Source organism: Eschrichtius robustus, chromosome 11 (genome assembly GCF_028021215.1).
Source record: "Eschrichtius robustus isolate mEscRob2 chromosome 11, mEscRob2.pri, whole genome shotgun sequence".
NCBI classification, from domain to species: domain Eukaryota; kingdom Metazoa; phylum Chordata; class Mammalia; order Artiodactyla; family Eschrichtiidae; genus Eschrichtius; species Eschrichtius robustus.
Genome location: NC_090834.1, coordinates 41,529,189 through 41,544,728, shown reverse-complemented (window position 1 = coordinate 41,544,728; position 15,540 = coordinate 41,529,189). Strand labels below are relative to the sequence as shown.

At 45.5% G+C, this 15,540-nt stretch overlaps 1 protein-coding gene across 1 annotated transcript in view; it reads left to right on the top strand.

Moving 5' to 3' along the window:
* Positions 1–15,540, top strand: part of ENDOD1 (endonuclease domain containing 1) — a 28,929-nt gene that overhangs the window by 6,185 nt on the left and 7,204 nt on the right. The window lies entirely within an intron of this gene.

Sequence of the window (15,540 nt, the reverse complement as noted above, 5' to 3'; positions counted from 1 at the left end):
TAAACTCATTTGCGTTTTTTTTTTTAAATTAATTAATTAATTTATTTATTTTTGGCTGTGTTGGGTCTTCGTTTCTGTGCGAGGGCTTTCTCTAGTTGCGGGAAGTGGGAGCCACTCTTCATCGCGGTGCGCGGGCCTCTCACTGTCGCGGCCTCTCTTGTTGCGGAGCGCAGGCTCAGTAGGTGTGGCTCACGGGCCTAGTTGCTCCGCGGCATGTGGGATCTTCCCGGACCAGGGCTCGAACCCGTGTCCCCTGCATTGGCAGGCAGATTCTCAACCACTGCGCCACCAGGGAAGCCCCGGGCATTTAATATTTTTAATCAAAACTGAAAATATGAGTACTTCTCCTTTTGCAGAGTAAATGGTTGGATGAAATAGGATTTGAAAACATAAATTAGATTACATGTTCCAGTTGACTTGCACCTTCATTTTAGGGGTGGTTGAATTGCCCAGGATGCATGATTGAACAGGGACCATGTAAGGAAATGGCCACGGTTTATGTGTCTGAAAGACTGGGCATCCATCATCGCCTCAGGACACACGGAAGCACAGGGAAAGGAAAGCTGGGTTTGTGAACCATAAGAAGGTCTTTTGTCATTCTTGGGTATTTCTATTGTATCTGGAACCATGGAACCCATGATAACATTGGACACCTCCTTCACAGCCAAGTGGACCGTTTGGGATGGTTGATGGTCTTGCTTCTGCACCTCAGTTGACAGACTTCACCCGTCTAATCCCTACCATCTGCACCCTGAGGTCCAAGCTGCGACCATCTTCATCCAGGCCTCTGCAAAACAGCTTCCTGACTGGCGAACCCATCCCACCTGGGTCTCCTTTAGCCTTTCTCCACCTGGAAGCCAGAGAAATTCAAAACATTCATCTCATTGTATCTCCAGTGGCCTCACTGGAAACCCTTCAGGGCTCCCCATTTCTCTTCAGATAAAGACAAGTCCTTATCAGGGTCTCCAGAGTCCTGCGTGGTTGGTCTCCCATTCCCCTCCCAGCCTTATCTGGCGTCACACATTGCCAGGCCTTAACCTCCGGCCACTTTGGCTTCTTTCTATTTTGTTTTTGTTTTTGTTGTTTTTTATTTCTATGTTCTCGCCCATCATAGGACCTTTGTACCCGATGGGCTTCTTTGTCTTCCGTGATATTCCCACCTAGGTCAACTGCCCATAATACTCTCCAGTGGCACCAAACACACCTTTCTTTGCTAGTGTGGTACAATTATACATTTGTTTGTGTGACTAATTGAGTGACCCCGATTAGACTGTAAGTTCCATGAGGGCAGGGCTCAGACCTATCATACTCACCATCGAATCCTCATTGCTTAACACACTGGCCAGCAACCTTTACTGTAAAGGGCCAAATAGTAAATAGTTTAGACTTTTGGGCCATATGGTCTCTTTTGCAACTATTCAACTCAGCTGTTCTAGCACAAAAGCAGCCGCAGACAATGCATAAATGAGTAGGTGTGGCTATGTTCCAAGAAAACTTTATTTATGAAACAGGTGGTGGGTCGGATTTGGTGCACAGGCTGTAGTTTGCCAACTCCTGGTCTAGCATGATGCCAGCACTGAGTAAGTGCTTAATAAATGTTGTTGAATTGTGAGCATCCAGCAGGTACAGGTTGAACAACAGCAGTGAAATTTGAAAGCTGTGCAGTCTTATTCCTGTTATGGCATGGCAGCCTTAGATCTAGACCTACGGACAATTTCCATGAACCTTTTTAATGGGGTGCTGGTGGCGGTTCTTTATCATATTTAGGGTTTTTTTAGGATTATAAAAGTAATATGTGCTTATGGTAAAAAGATTCTTCTGAGCATTTTGGAAGTATATAAAGAAAAAGATCAACTTTTCACAGATAGCCAGTCTTCACAGTTTGTGTGTATGGGTGTATGTGTGTGCGTAACGTTCCAGAAATTTCCATTACATATAGAGAGACATGTGCACTCTCACGTCCTTTATTCTAGTCAAGGCTTAGCACCCTTTTGGACTCTGTGAAGCCACGTCTAATGAGCCTCTCAAACAGTCAGCACACTTTTTGATGAGCAATTCTGCACAGAAACATAAACAATTTGTCTCATTAAGCATTTTCGCTAGAAATAGAAGGCCTGGGGACTTGAAATGCAAAGTCTATTTCATCACCTTTTTCTTTCAAGTCTGTATCATGTATAACTGACTGATGGCCTGAAATAATCCTACTTTCTTCCCCCTCCCCTCATTCCTGAGCACAGGACGTGTTATCCTTCTCCTCTTATAGAAGAGACAGGGGCCCGGGGAGTCACTGGTCTGCCCGAAGTCACAAGGCCAGTAAGTGACAGAGCTGACAGATCTCCTCATTTCCAATCTGGTGTTCTGTTCGGTCACTAAACCCTGCTGCCAAGTAGTCTCACCTTTAGAGGAACTTGAAAAGCTCACAAAACCCAAGAGAAGAGGTCAAAGAAATGGAAATGATTTTGCCTGGGGGCAGATTTACTAGCCTCAGAGGATATATGTGACACAACATTGAGAAGCAGATGCTGTCTCTTTTGTGCTAAACACAAGAGGTCTTAAGCTTCAACAGCTTGAGGAGGGTTGAGGTTGGATGCAAATAAATCATTTCCTGACATGAGAGCTATGATGCTGTGGAAATGGGTCCAAGGGCTATCAAGTCCCCTTCTCTAATGATCTTTAAGATGAAGGGTACATTTTGCCTGTTGGCTTTGGAGAAGGGCCATCTCTTATAGTTAGTTACAGTCTTGTGTGGAGATCGGCTATGCGCCTTCCCCAGTTTTCAGATGAGGGTGATGCGTAATTGAGTTGATAGTGGTACCTCATAGGCCGCCGTTCTGCACCCAGGGAGCTCTTTGACCAGGCTTGTCACTGCTCTTGCTTTTCTGCTTCCATATTGGATGCCCTTCTGCTCCTGGGGCCTCCTGTTCCAGGCCAGTCAGAGCCTAGGAGTTTCCTCTCACTCATTTACCTAATACATGTGGTCACAGCCAATCAGCAACAAGAGTTTATCATCAATTTGTTCTCTTCTCTGTCAACGAATTGGGGTTTAAGAGGTAGGCGTGTAATTAGAGGGATCTTCAGTGGCAGAAACAAGCTCACCCTGTTTATTATCTGTTCATCCCTTTATTCATTCCTGGGCGGCAGGGGGAGAATGTTAGCGTTGCAAAGGCTGAGTGCCCAGACCTCGGCTGCTGGTTGATCCTTCTATCAGTGTTTTTTATTGTCGTCAGCATCACAACCATTTATTGAGTTCTTGGGTCTAAGCCCAGAAATAGGAGCCCAGAAATATGTGCCCTGCCCTCAGGTGTCTTGTTAACTTAGTCGGGAAGGCAGATCAGGCATAAGAAGTGGTTTACTTAACTCTCTTAACTCTCTACCAGACTCTTAGGCCTGAAGGGGCAAGGATTGGGCATACGGAGCTGTTAAGAAGATTGGTTTTGTAGTGAGACAAAACTGGGCTGAGTGCCAGCTCTGTCAGTTACCAGCTGGTTGACCTTGGAAATGTTACTGAATCTCAAGGAGCCCCAGTCCTCATCTGTGGCCCGGAGCTCATAAATCATCCCTACCCTATGGACGAGTTAGGGAGGCTCAGTATGCCTGCGTTGTGTCTACACTCTCAATACGTGTATGTTAAGCATGTGGAATGAATAAGTAACCTTTGCTTCCCAGCCTGTGCCTGCCTTGGAGACAACCAGGATGAGGGTTACCGTGCCCTTAGGTCTGACCCAGTGTTATTGCTGAAATGCCCTTGCTTCCCCCGTACTCCTGCTTCATTGCCGCCTTGCCTGTGACGGGTCTCCACTTTCTCTGAGTTCAGCTGCTCCTGCATTATCCTCTGTGTTCCTTTGCCCACTGATACTCTCCTCTGTTGAAGAATTTAGTAGAAGCGCCTTCTCTCAGTTCCCGGGTGCCCCTCTGATCTGTTCCAGATCTTCTGCAACCAAGGCACACGTGTCTCTTCCTTTGTGCCTGAGATTTAATCCAGGTGTCTAGATGGTTCGGTTCCCGGCCTGCAAAGTCCCTGCCCCGGTTTACTTGAGTCCTCATAAGAGTAAGACTCCTGAGGTTTCAGGCTTTTTGATACATGAATCATAAGCTTACCCAGGCTTATTTGGGTGAAGGGCAGGACCGTTGTACGAGATCACTGGTAAATTCACAGGCACAGGAACAGGCCTCAAAGGATCCAGAACAGGGAAGCTTCTAGAAATCAAACAGTCCCACAGAGTCTTCAGGATCTTTCTCCCACTCTCCTCTGTCCTTTCTCTCTTAACCAGTTCTTCTGCTTTCCCATGGGTCAGGCTGGCTGCCAGTCCTAACGCCCATCTAGCAACCTTCACACCCTGACTGTTGTCAGGCTTTGAGCTTCTTGGATCGGGAACCCAAGAGAGCCATCTGGTAGGCTGCTGTCCCTACCAGGCTGGCTGTCCCTTGGTTATGCCTGGCAAGGAGGTGGGTAGGAGAGGGTCATGTGCTAAGAAATACCACTCTTTTAGAGATAGTGTCAGAAGTACTTGGTTAATTCAGAAGTAGGGGTTGAATGTGGTGCATTGGCTGACAGGGTTGGCATACCTGGTGGTTGGCTGGGAGGGCCCAGAGTGGGCAGCCAGATTAGACTACTCAAGGGACCCTCACTACTCAACAGAACCCATTCTGCATACCAACCATGTGTGTAATTCATGCTACAAAAGGCCCCGAGGTGGGTGTGATCTCCTAGGACTGTGTGAGCTGGGGTCTTGGGAAGGGTCTTACTGAGGCTATATCAGCCAGTGTCTGGGAAGGAAACAGGTAGACCTCTCAAAGTAGTTTAACTGACAGAATAGAATGAAGAAACTATTTGCAGAGAATTAAGGGAGTCAACAAGATATGGTGAAGTACCCAGGGCCTAGCCATCGCAGGAAGCTGTCACCATCCCAGGCCTGTGGGGTCAGCGGGGAGCCTGGGGAGAGCTGTGACTGCAGAGGAACTCGGCCAGAGCCAGGACCACAGCAACCAGGTGGGGAGGGAGCAAGGGAATACATCCACTCTCTTCCCCCCCTCCCACTGGCTGCCCCAGTCAGAAGCCAGAGGGCAAGAGAGCTCAGATGATGTGGTCCCTAGAAATCAGCCTCCTGGGACACAGAGCAGAGCACAGGAGAGAGTGGAGAGTGGATCTGGGGGGCCAAAGGAGACCACCCAACACAGGAGTGGTGAGGTTGGAGCTGGGCCCAGGCACCCAGCTAGGATATAAGTAGCGGAGGGGAATGGTGAAGGCCCCCCTCCACCAGTGTTGACATGGGCGGCAGTACAGAGGGAAGCAGGGCAGCATTTACATCACAACCATGTAACTGACTCGGTTGGGGGACAGGGATTGTCCTTTTCTGGTTGAAGGTAAGGGAAGACTTGAGAGAGGAGGTTGGAGAAATTGGGGGTGGGGGGAGTCATGACTGTACTGGTTTGTCATTTAACCCAGAAGTATAGGATGCTACTGAAGATGTTAGAAAGAGTAGTGAGATATGACCCCAAAAGTATAAATAAGCAAAAAGAGACTTCTCACTTCACATATGAATAAGGCAGGAAATTCATGTTTATCCATTTTGGGGATCAGAATATTAGCGGCTCTGATGGGTGGAGAATCCGAATGGCCCTATAGTACTTTATTCTCTTTCTTGGCATTATCATTCCAGCTCTTGTAGTTTGTGGATAATACCTCTTGGAAAGTATTAATAGCGTGTGAATAAATTAAGCCCAGCTGGGCCACTACCAGAAATGATGCAGTAAGCAATTGTGTTTCGCTGCTGTCCATGGACCCCCTGCATCAGCGTCACTTGGGGTGGTGGTTAAAAATGCACTTTGGGGGCTTCCCTGGTGGAGCAGTGGTTAAGAATCCACGTGCCAATGCAGGGGACACAGGTTCGAGCCCTGGTCCGGGAAGATCCCACATGCTGCGGAGCAACTAAGCCTGTGCACCACAACTACTGAACCTGCGCTCTAGAGCCCGTGAGCCACAACTACTGAGCCTGTGTGCCACAACTACTGAAGTCTGCGTGCCTAGAGCCCGTGCTCCGCAACAAGAGAAGCCACCGCAGTGAGAAGCCCGTGCACCGCAACGAAGAGTAGCCCCCACTCGCCGCAACCAGAGAAAAGCCCGTGCGCACCAACGAAGACCCAACACAGCCAAAAATAAAATAAATAAAAAATTTCAAAAAAAAATGCACTTTTGAGCCCCACCCCAGGCCTACAGAATACACCTCTGGTGTGAAGCACACAAATCTACGTTTTTAAATGATTTATTTTTTTTATTTTTTGGCCGCGCTGCGCAGCATGAGGGATCTTAGTTCTCCGACCAGGGACCAAGTTGCTTCTAATACAGACTGAATTTGGGGAACTCTAGATTTAAGGAAATATCACTAATTTCTTGTAATAGCTGTCCAGGCAGGGGCTTAATTCCACCAGAGACAAAGGAGAATGTGATAGGGACCCAGCCCAGGGGTTTTCCATTTAGAATTACCTGGAAAACTTTAAAAAAAAAAACATCCCGTGCTGATCTCCAAGCACTAACCCCCCCACTCAAGCTTTTTAAAGCTTCCAGGTGATTCTAAGAACCTCTGATCTCTGAACACAGAAGGTGGAAAAAATTAGAAATGGAGATGTCTCAATTTAACTGACTTGTTTGAATTCTGTAACACATTGTCAAATGCTAAGAATAATTGCTCTGGAAAAGAAAACAAGAGCACAGAATGGAAAACTGGCTTCAGTGAGTAAAGAGGAAGATGACCAGGGGTGTTGTAACTTGAGAAGGTACCGGAGGTCTGGAGAGGTCTTAAAGGCGCCGGCGCACTTTCTCAGGCTCCCGGGAGGGAGGAGCAACCGGAGGAGTTCCACGGGAATTTGTTTGCTCTCCAGGCCACCCCCTGGCCTCTTCTCAGGCCTCCCTTGCCCGTACCCAGTGCCAGTTTAGGATTGGGCCATTTTTTTTTTGAACGTCCCCCCTTTCATTTTTATTTTTTCAAATTCTGAAGACAAAGGAAGGTCTGAAATGGAAGTGGAACATCGTTTCATTCCCTCCTCTGTTCCACCACCTTCCGACTTAGGAGGAGAGAACTCTCAGGCCGTTTGTCTCCCTTCTGCACGGTTCACCCCACGCTGTCTGTGCCGCGCGCCTACGATGTGCACGGCACAAGGACAGCTGGAGATGCTTGCTCCTCCCCAAAAGCAGGGAGGTGTGTGGGCAGCGTGGGGAGCCCAGAGGAAGGGTGATTCAGGGGGAGGAAGGCTGTTCAGGAAATGGAAAGCCCTGCATTTCTCATTCCTTAAAAAAAAAAAAAAAAGGAAAAAGCATCCTTCTAATTCTTCTAAAGCTGTTTCTGTTCCCAAGAGGATAAAGAATATTTTAGATGCCAAGCAGGGAGGATTTTTTTTTTTTTTTCTTAAATGGGTGGGTCAGAACTCTGTTTATGCCTTTCCTGAGAGCTGAAAGGCCTGGTGGTTTATTCCTCCCCAGACGTCCTTCCGTGGCTCTTGTGGCCCCTCTGGCCTCCTGCTTCTTTTCTGAAAGGCAGCTCTTTCCCAAGCTGGGTATTTTTCCTGGTGGGTCCTCAGATCTAGTTCATTCTGACTTGTGGGAGTGTGCAGAGGGCCTGTCTGCAGCGACCAGCTCCAGCTCTGATAAGATTATCTGATGTTCCGATTTCAGCTGCAGTTTTAGTTCCTTGTAAGGGGGGGCCCTCTGACCCACCTGGTGATGGGCAACAGGATGACAGCAACTCTTTAATGTCTCTGTGTGTGTGTGTGTGTGTGTGTGTGTGTGTATCATAGTTCACACAGCAGAAACAAAATTGGAACACCCACTGTTCAACTTGTCTAATGATTTAACTCTTGTTGAAAAATAAAACAAACCCCAAAGGAAATAGCCTCTCTGTCCCCACAGAGTTAGATAGGAGCTCACTAGGTCTCCCCCATCACAGGATCTTGTCTGAATCATTCCCAGCATGTGCTTATCTAGCTTCAGCCTAAGCTTCTGCTGAGGAAGGAAACTCCACCCTTCCCAGGGTGAATCAGTGCAAAGTTTCACCACCATTTTGATCATCCTTCTCGAGGACCAACTTTCCCAGGGGGAAAGCCTGGAGCAGAACTAGAGGACAGTCCGTTTTCTCTGGAGCCCCTCTTTTCTCGTCTGCAAATTGGAGGACATCCTATGTGCACGTGTAGGTTATTGTGGAGCTCAAGGGAGATCATTCTTTCAATGTGTCGGAATTAGCTCACTGGTGTAAAGGGCAGACCCTTCCCCACCTTGTCTTTGGAGATCAGCCTGCCCAGCGGGATGGTTCCCTCACGTTCCACAATCCTCAGCACTGTCCACACTCCTGGCAGCCGCTCAGCAGCAGCAGGGCCACCCCTGACCCCTCCACCTGCCGGCTGCTGGCACAACGCACCCAGTCCTCTCCCCGTCCCCACGTGCCCCGAGCCAACCTTGCTCCTCACTGCGCTTGCTTAGTCCCCTCACATCAGCAGGGCCGTTAGCTGTCACCTGCAAGCCTCGGCCCCGTCCCATCCGGACACTGACAAGTGCCGAAGCTTCGTGTTTGTGTCCTGCAGACCACTGCCCCTGTCCCCAGCAGCTCCTCCTTCCCCCCCCCGCCCCAACCAGTGACCAATTCCCCCATGGCAAATCTGTACCGGGTGAAATTGGTCTCTGAGGTGTGCGTGGATTTCACAGCCCAGGAACCCTCAGGGACTTCTGAGGCTTCTGTTCACTGGCCCCACCCTCCCAATGCCCCCTCTTCCTTGGATGCAGGTGGGGGGCTGGAGGACAATCTTTGCTTAAACCTGTAAGCCCTGCTTCTCCAGCTAAGGCTGTGTTCCTCTCCTGCCTTTATGTAAAAACTTCTCAAATGGAGGTCTGTCTGCAGCCTCCTCTTGCCCATATCCAGTCACTTCCACCGCCTGTCTTCCTTCCTGAGCCCCCTGTGGAAATCGCCCTTTGAAGCCTCACTAAGGACTCTTTAATCATCAAAGCCCTCAGGCTTTGTCTCCATACTTCCCTTTCCTCTCCGAGCAGGTGCCACACACTGTGATCCTCCTCTAGGAGAAGCTTTGTCCTCCCTTGACTTTGATGTGACACTAGAAGATTAATTCTCCTAGGCTCCATCAGTTGCCCAGTTGCCCCTTCATCCCCTCCCTCCCCTCTCCCCCATCCTCTAGTGTGGCTTCCCTGTGGCTTTTGGCCTCCCTTCCTCACCTAGAGGCATGGGCAGGGCTAGGAGCTTTTGATTCTGTAATGCTGGGCGTAGGCTTGGCTGTGCCACTTATGAATTGGGTGAGCTTGTAGCTGTCACTTACCTGAGTTTTAATTTTCCCGTGTGTAAAATGGAGATGATGATAATACTTACCCGGTAGGGTTGTATGAAGAGCCAATGGGATGCAGCAGTGCAGTGTTTTCTAAATGATAGTCATTTGCAGACCTGCTTCACAAGAGTCCACCTATACTACTATTGACTTGAAATTTGGTCTTTGCATTGACTTTAAATCAACTCATTGGAAAATAAATTTAGTCTTATGCTAAATAATCATATCCATGAAATCATGTGTAGGAAATGCTGGTTATATCTTCCCAGAACACGTTAAACATAAATGCATAACTATTAAAATATCAATAGAAGCATCCAGTGGTTCACTTCTCATTGTCCACAAGGCACCACGGGGTTACATGCACTGCAGTGCAAGTCTTTTTTTTTTTTTAAGATTTATTTATTTTTATCTATTTATTTATTTTGGCTGTGTCAGGTCTTAGTTGTGGCACGTGCGATCTTTGTTGAGGCACACGGGATTTTTTTTTTTTTTTTTTTTGGCCGCATTGGGTCTTCGTTGCTATGTGCGGGCTTTCTCTAGTTGCGGTGAGCGGGGGCTACTCTTCGTTGTGGTCCTCGGGCTCTAGGTGCGCGGGCTTCAGTAGTTGTGGCACGCTGGCTCAGTAGTTGTGGCTCTTGGGCTTGGTTGCTCCGCGGCATGTGGGATCTTCCCGGACCAGGGTTCGAACCCGTGTCCCCTGCATGGGCAGGCGGATTCTTAACCACTGTGCCACCAGGGAAGTCCCACATGGGATCTTTTAGTTGCGGCATGCAGATTTCTTAGTTGTGGCATGTGGACTCTTAGTTGTGTCATGCGGGATCTAGTTCCCCGACTAGGGATCGAACCCAGGCCCCTTGCATTGGGAGCGTGGAGTCTTACCCACTGGACCACCAGGGAAGTCCCCTGCAGTGCAAATCTTATGTGAGTCACACCACAGTGCCCGGACCCCAGAAAGTGTGTGCACCAGGTTGAGCCTTTGTTACTCCTCTGTGGCCAACCTCGCCTTTGTGCCCAAGCTCCAGTTCTGTATCTCCAGCTGCTATCAAATATTTCTGCCTGTCAATGTAGTCTCCTGTAAAGATCAGCCTGTCCAGTTTCCCTCCACTGCCCCTTATTTCCGGGTGACCTCGGCTCCAGCCTTGGACATCATCTTTTACCTTCCAGGGACCCTCCTGCATCAGCCTTCACATCCCGACGCTCCTTCCTTCCAGAATCTCGCCCATGTCCTTCCCTATCCATTCCCTCATCTGCCTTGTGGTCCAGGCTTTCCTGGCCAGTGCCGGCAGGTGTATATCTCCCTGGAATTACACATCCCTAATGACGCTCCAGCCTCAGAAGCCATCAGGGAATGTACCCTGTGTACAGGTCAAGATTAGACTTGGAAGCATAGCATTGAAAACACCCAGAAAGCAGAATGAAGCAGTAGTGCGTTAAGGTCGCTGAAGTCACACCACGTGGGTTCGCGACCTCACCCTCCCTCACCGACAGTGTGACATCCGCACGCTACTCAACGACTGAGCCTCAGTTACATCTTCTACAAAGGAGGTAATAGGGATCCTGTTAGGATTTAAAAAGATACGTTCTGTAAAACGCTTACCATGGTGCCTGCTACATAGAGAGCGCTCGATGAGTCGCAGTTATAATTATTCTATGATCAGTTATCTGTATGTCAGATCATTTATAGTCTGGCCCCCTGCTATCCCTTCCAATTAAACCTTTCACTTTTCCTTACTCAGAGTCACATTTTCACAGGCTGCTTGTCTCTGCCCTCAAGCCTTTGTGTAGACGTCTCGTTAAGCCTTACTGACCTTTCTATTTTTCTAAGTTTATCAAAATCTTGCACATCCTTCTAACCCTGCCTCAGCTTTTGTTTTCTCCAAAAAGTAAGATATCTTCTCTGACCTCATTTATTGTGCCCTTCCTTCCTCTGGATCCGATTGCTCTTTTTCTTCATCACATTTATTTGGCACTTAACTTTATCTGCATTGCACTGTTGTTTTTTCTTGGTTTCCTATTTAACTTTGTATGTATCCGTATCTTGTTTCCCTAAGTTGCTCGTGAGTTTCTTGATGTAGAGGCCTATTTTGAGGCATATGAAACAGTGATTAAGAGCTGCAGCTGTGGGGATGGACTTCCTGAGTTCATGCCGTGACATCACCACTCACTAACTGTGTGACCTTGAGTAAGCTACTTAATCTTCACGTGCCTCAGTTTCTCTACCTGTCAAAATGTGATAATAAAAGTACCTAGTTTTCATGAGTTTAGATGAGTGAATACTTAGTGCCGCCACTTACTGATTTAGTACAAGTGAAATTCTTAGAATAGGGCCTGGCATGTAGTACTTGATAAGTGTTGGTGGTGTTATTATTACCAGTCCTACTGCTTTCTCCTACAGTAGTGATCACACATAAATATGCTTAATACATATTGTTGAATGGGTGCCTATTTTCCCTCCAGCTCTCCTCAATTTTCTATTAGTCTACTTTTCTTACATGCATATTAGCAGGAATTCATTTAATTCCAAAGCAAAAAAAGAAATCCCATGGGTTTAAATAGCTTTGGCTGTCTGGTTAAAGGAAACAGACCAACTAGTTGAGAGAGAGAAACAGTTTTGTTTTTTTTTTTTTTTTTTTGGTACTAAATTTGAAGAGGAATTTTTTTATAAGATTATTTATGGGGCAGGATGCTGGTGGTTGGGGAGCACTCATTCTTCTAAAACCTACCTAGCATGTTGTGATTAGGAAAAAAAATTTTCCATTAAACCCAGGAACTGTATCAAATTATATCAGCAGCCCAGGAGGACTAGGTCAACAGGGAGGTGGATTACACAGAGAGCTTTGTGCCTGTGCCTTCATCCAGCGATTCCGCTGGGAAACCAAAGAGAAAGATTAGTGGTGCTTGCAAAAGGGCAAGTGCAACCCAGAAATTGTAATCTGAAATTGCATCTTACATCATAGTTGTGTTTTTGTCTTTAGGGAGCAGTGTTGTCGGTAATTTACTGTAATTACTATAACCAGATCATTAAACTATGTCTACAGAGAGCATGGAAAAAAACACCTGCCCTTTATGTGACAGTGTCTCAAAGAATATATTCGACTTTTAAATCAAATATTCTTATTATTTTTAGTACAGTGTTCCATACACGAATCAGGTATTTTAGTTACAGACACACCTCGCCATTCCTTCAGAAGGCGAGAGTCTACCAAGACATAATGGTTGTTTTGTAGAGTTAGGAAGCATGATGATGAGGGGGAGCTGTTATACCAATTTTATTTAGATTTTCAGATGACTCTTTAACAAATGACATTAGAACATTAGTCATCTTGAGATCAAAAGAAAGTTTTGCCATAAGTTAAAAAACTGGTTTTAAGACAGGAAGTAGAAATCATCATGGGCATTTCTCTCAGTGGAGATTAGTTAGCAGACTATTATAAGGGCCTGGGATTTAATATGTTTTATAAATTATATGGTAAAGTGATTTCATAATGGAATATCCATTTTTTTAATGACTCTAAGTTGCAAATACAAAATCAATGGAAATAAATTTCAGCAAGACAGAAATGCCTACATGAACAGACAAGAGAATTATAGGTGATAGATAATGCAAAGGAATTGGTAAAAATAAACAAACAAAAACCAGACAGAATCGGATTGTTTGTAAGCTGGCTGATGTGATTTGGCAAAGGTCTGGGAGTCCCTATATCCTATTCTTAGTGAGAGATTTCAGCCTGTAAAGTTCTTGACACATCAGTAAAGGTGTTGGAAGATACTGTTCTACTTACACCAAACAGGTATCCAGTAGGTGGTCTAAATTGAAAAAAGGAGATTTAAGCAAAGTAAGTAAATTTGGGGATGATAAATCCATAATAAGTCATAAAAGGAAACAAGGCATACTTTAGGAGAAACTTTATAAACCTTAGACGGGGAAAAACAAAGTTTCTGGGCAGATGTGGAATGCCTCTCCTTCCACTACAAACACATAGAAATGTTGTATTAAAAAATATTATATATATGTATTTAAATTAAATTCATATTTCAGCAAAAAAGTAAGAAGAATTTTCAGGTGCCAGAAATATATAAGAAATCAATAGCCAAAGCTATGTGTGGGAAGCCACAGGGATGGTAGGGGCTAGGACTCTAACCTGCTTGGGGACAGGAATCAAGATTACATAACCAAATCATGACATGGGTCTGCAACTAGGCTCGCCAGGTTCAGCTGGGGGCTGGCAAACTGTTGCAGCACTGGTGAACCAGGCAGGAAAACTACCTGCAAGTTGTTATAGGAAGTAGTTGCCCACATCATGTCATTAGTGGAAATAGTTACCCTCCAGAAATAAGCTTAAAGCCATTATCTTTCTTTTGTATGGGTCCAAATGTGCACTGCTTTCTCCATGTGGAAACCCTGAACTGAGAAAATAACTCAGAAACTAGTCCAGAATCATTGAACTCTTTAGGGCCCTGGCAGAGGCAACTGTGAAAGCAATCCTATTAGATTTGTTTTTGTTTTCCTTTTTGCCTTTTTTTTTTTTTTTTCAACAAAACATCATGGACCTCTTATGAAGACAAGCTTATGAGCAAAAACTGCAAAGCACTTAAGTATACACACCACCTTGAAGTCAACCAATAGGAGCAACAAAATAAACTGAAAAACCAAATAAAATAGACAGATCTTAAATGGACTTTAAGAATGTCTAAACTATTGAAAGACAAAAAAGAATTCCTCAAGAGAGGAAAAAATAAATAAAAAAGGAGACTATGAAATAGAACCAAATAGAAATGCTAGAAAAGAAAAAAAGATTCATTGAAATGGAAAACAAAAAGAAAAAAGAAAAACATCTCAACAAAGTAGGCAGTAAACTAAACATAGCTAAAGAGAGATTTAGTGAATTGGAAGATAGATCTAGGGACTCACCTGGAATGCAATATAGAAAGTTAATAAGGTATAAAGTATGAAAAAGAACATAAGTCACAAAAAGGATAGAAGGAGAGGCTTTGATGTAATTGAATCCTCAAAGGAGAGAATAGAGGGTTCATTGAAGATCAGTATGTGGTCTCATAAAACATTCTTTGGTATTTTTGTCAGAGATTTAAGACTGTATTAGATAAGCCTTGGGAAATTTCTCTATTATTTATTTTATGTTTTAATTTTGACTGGTAGCATCCATGCTAATTTTATACATTATATACATTAGTGTATTGAACTATGGCCAGACAAGACAAGCCTAGAATGCCTGACACAGTCTTCCTCCGTGAAGTTTTGCTGTGTTTACTGTTCTCTGTTACAGCTGCTGATGTAGAGAAAAAAAAGCGAGTAGCCAAGTGAGGTGCTAATAGGAACAGTGCTTCTGGGGGAACCAGCCAGATGACCAGTTTCTAAGGGTAGTAGTACTCTGGAAACTACTCTGGCCAGTTGCCTGCTGCCTGTGCTGCCACATTTCTGAGACTGTGAAGCTAGAGGCTCAGCCTCCATGTGCTCTGGGCAAAGGCAGAAAGGAAGCATGAGGGCCAGTCTGTACACGTACCATTTTACCTTCTCCTTTCCACTCTGTCTCCATTCTGGGGACTGCAACCCCAGGGGCTCAGACATCAGCTTCTCTCCCTGCAACCTTAAGGAACTTCATTTATTCTGTGACACGGAGAGAAAAGGAGACTTCAGTGTTTTTTTTTTACTCTCTGGTGGAGAAAACTGGTACAGCAGTGTCCTTTAAGATGGGGGAAAATGTGGTTTAGTAATAAAGAACATGTGCCTTAAGAATAAAAAGACTGACCTCAGTTCAGATCCTGTCCTGCTTATTATTGGAGATCTTTGGCAAAGTTACTTCATCTTTCCGTGTTTTAGTTTCCCCGTTTGTAAAATCAGATAAAAAATACCTTCTGTAGGATGTTATATTGAAAGCATTTACTTGGCAGTTAAAAAAAAATTAGTTCTTGACCTCCTGTTATATCACTATGTAGGTACAGAATTCAGGCATTCTGTCTTGATTTCAAACACTACAGTCTACCTTATCATCAAACCATAGGGCCAAATTTGGGGTTCATAAGAATACAGTGACCATGGATATGGGGTTCTGAAGAAAGCAAGGGGAAGGGGAGGGAAGATGTGCTCTCTTCTGCCTGCACATCCAGAGCATATTGTTTAGTTTCTGCTTTGCCTAGGGAGGCCCAGGGCAGGGAGGTACACAGGGCCCATTGTGGAATTGGGCCCTGGCCTTCCAA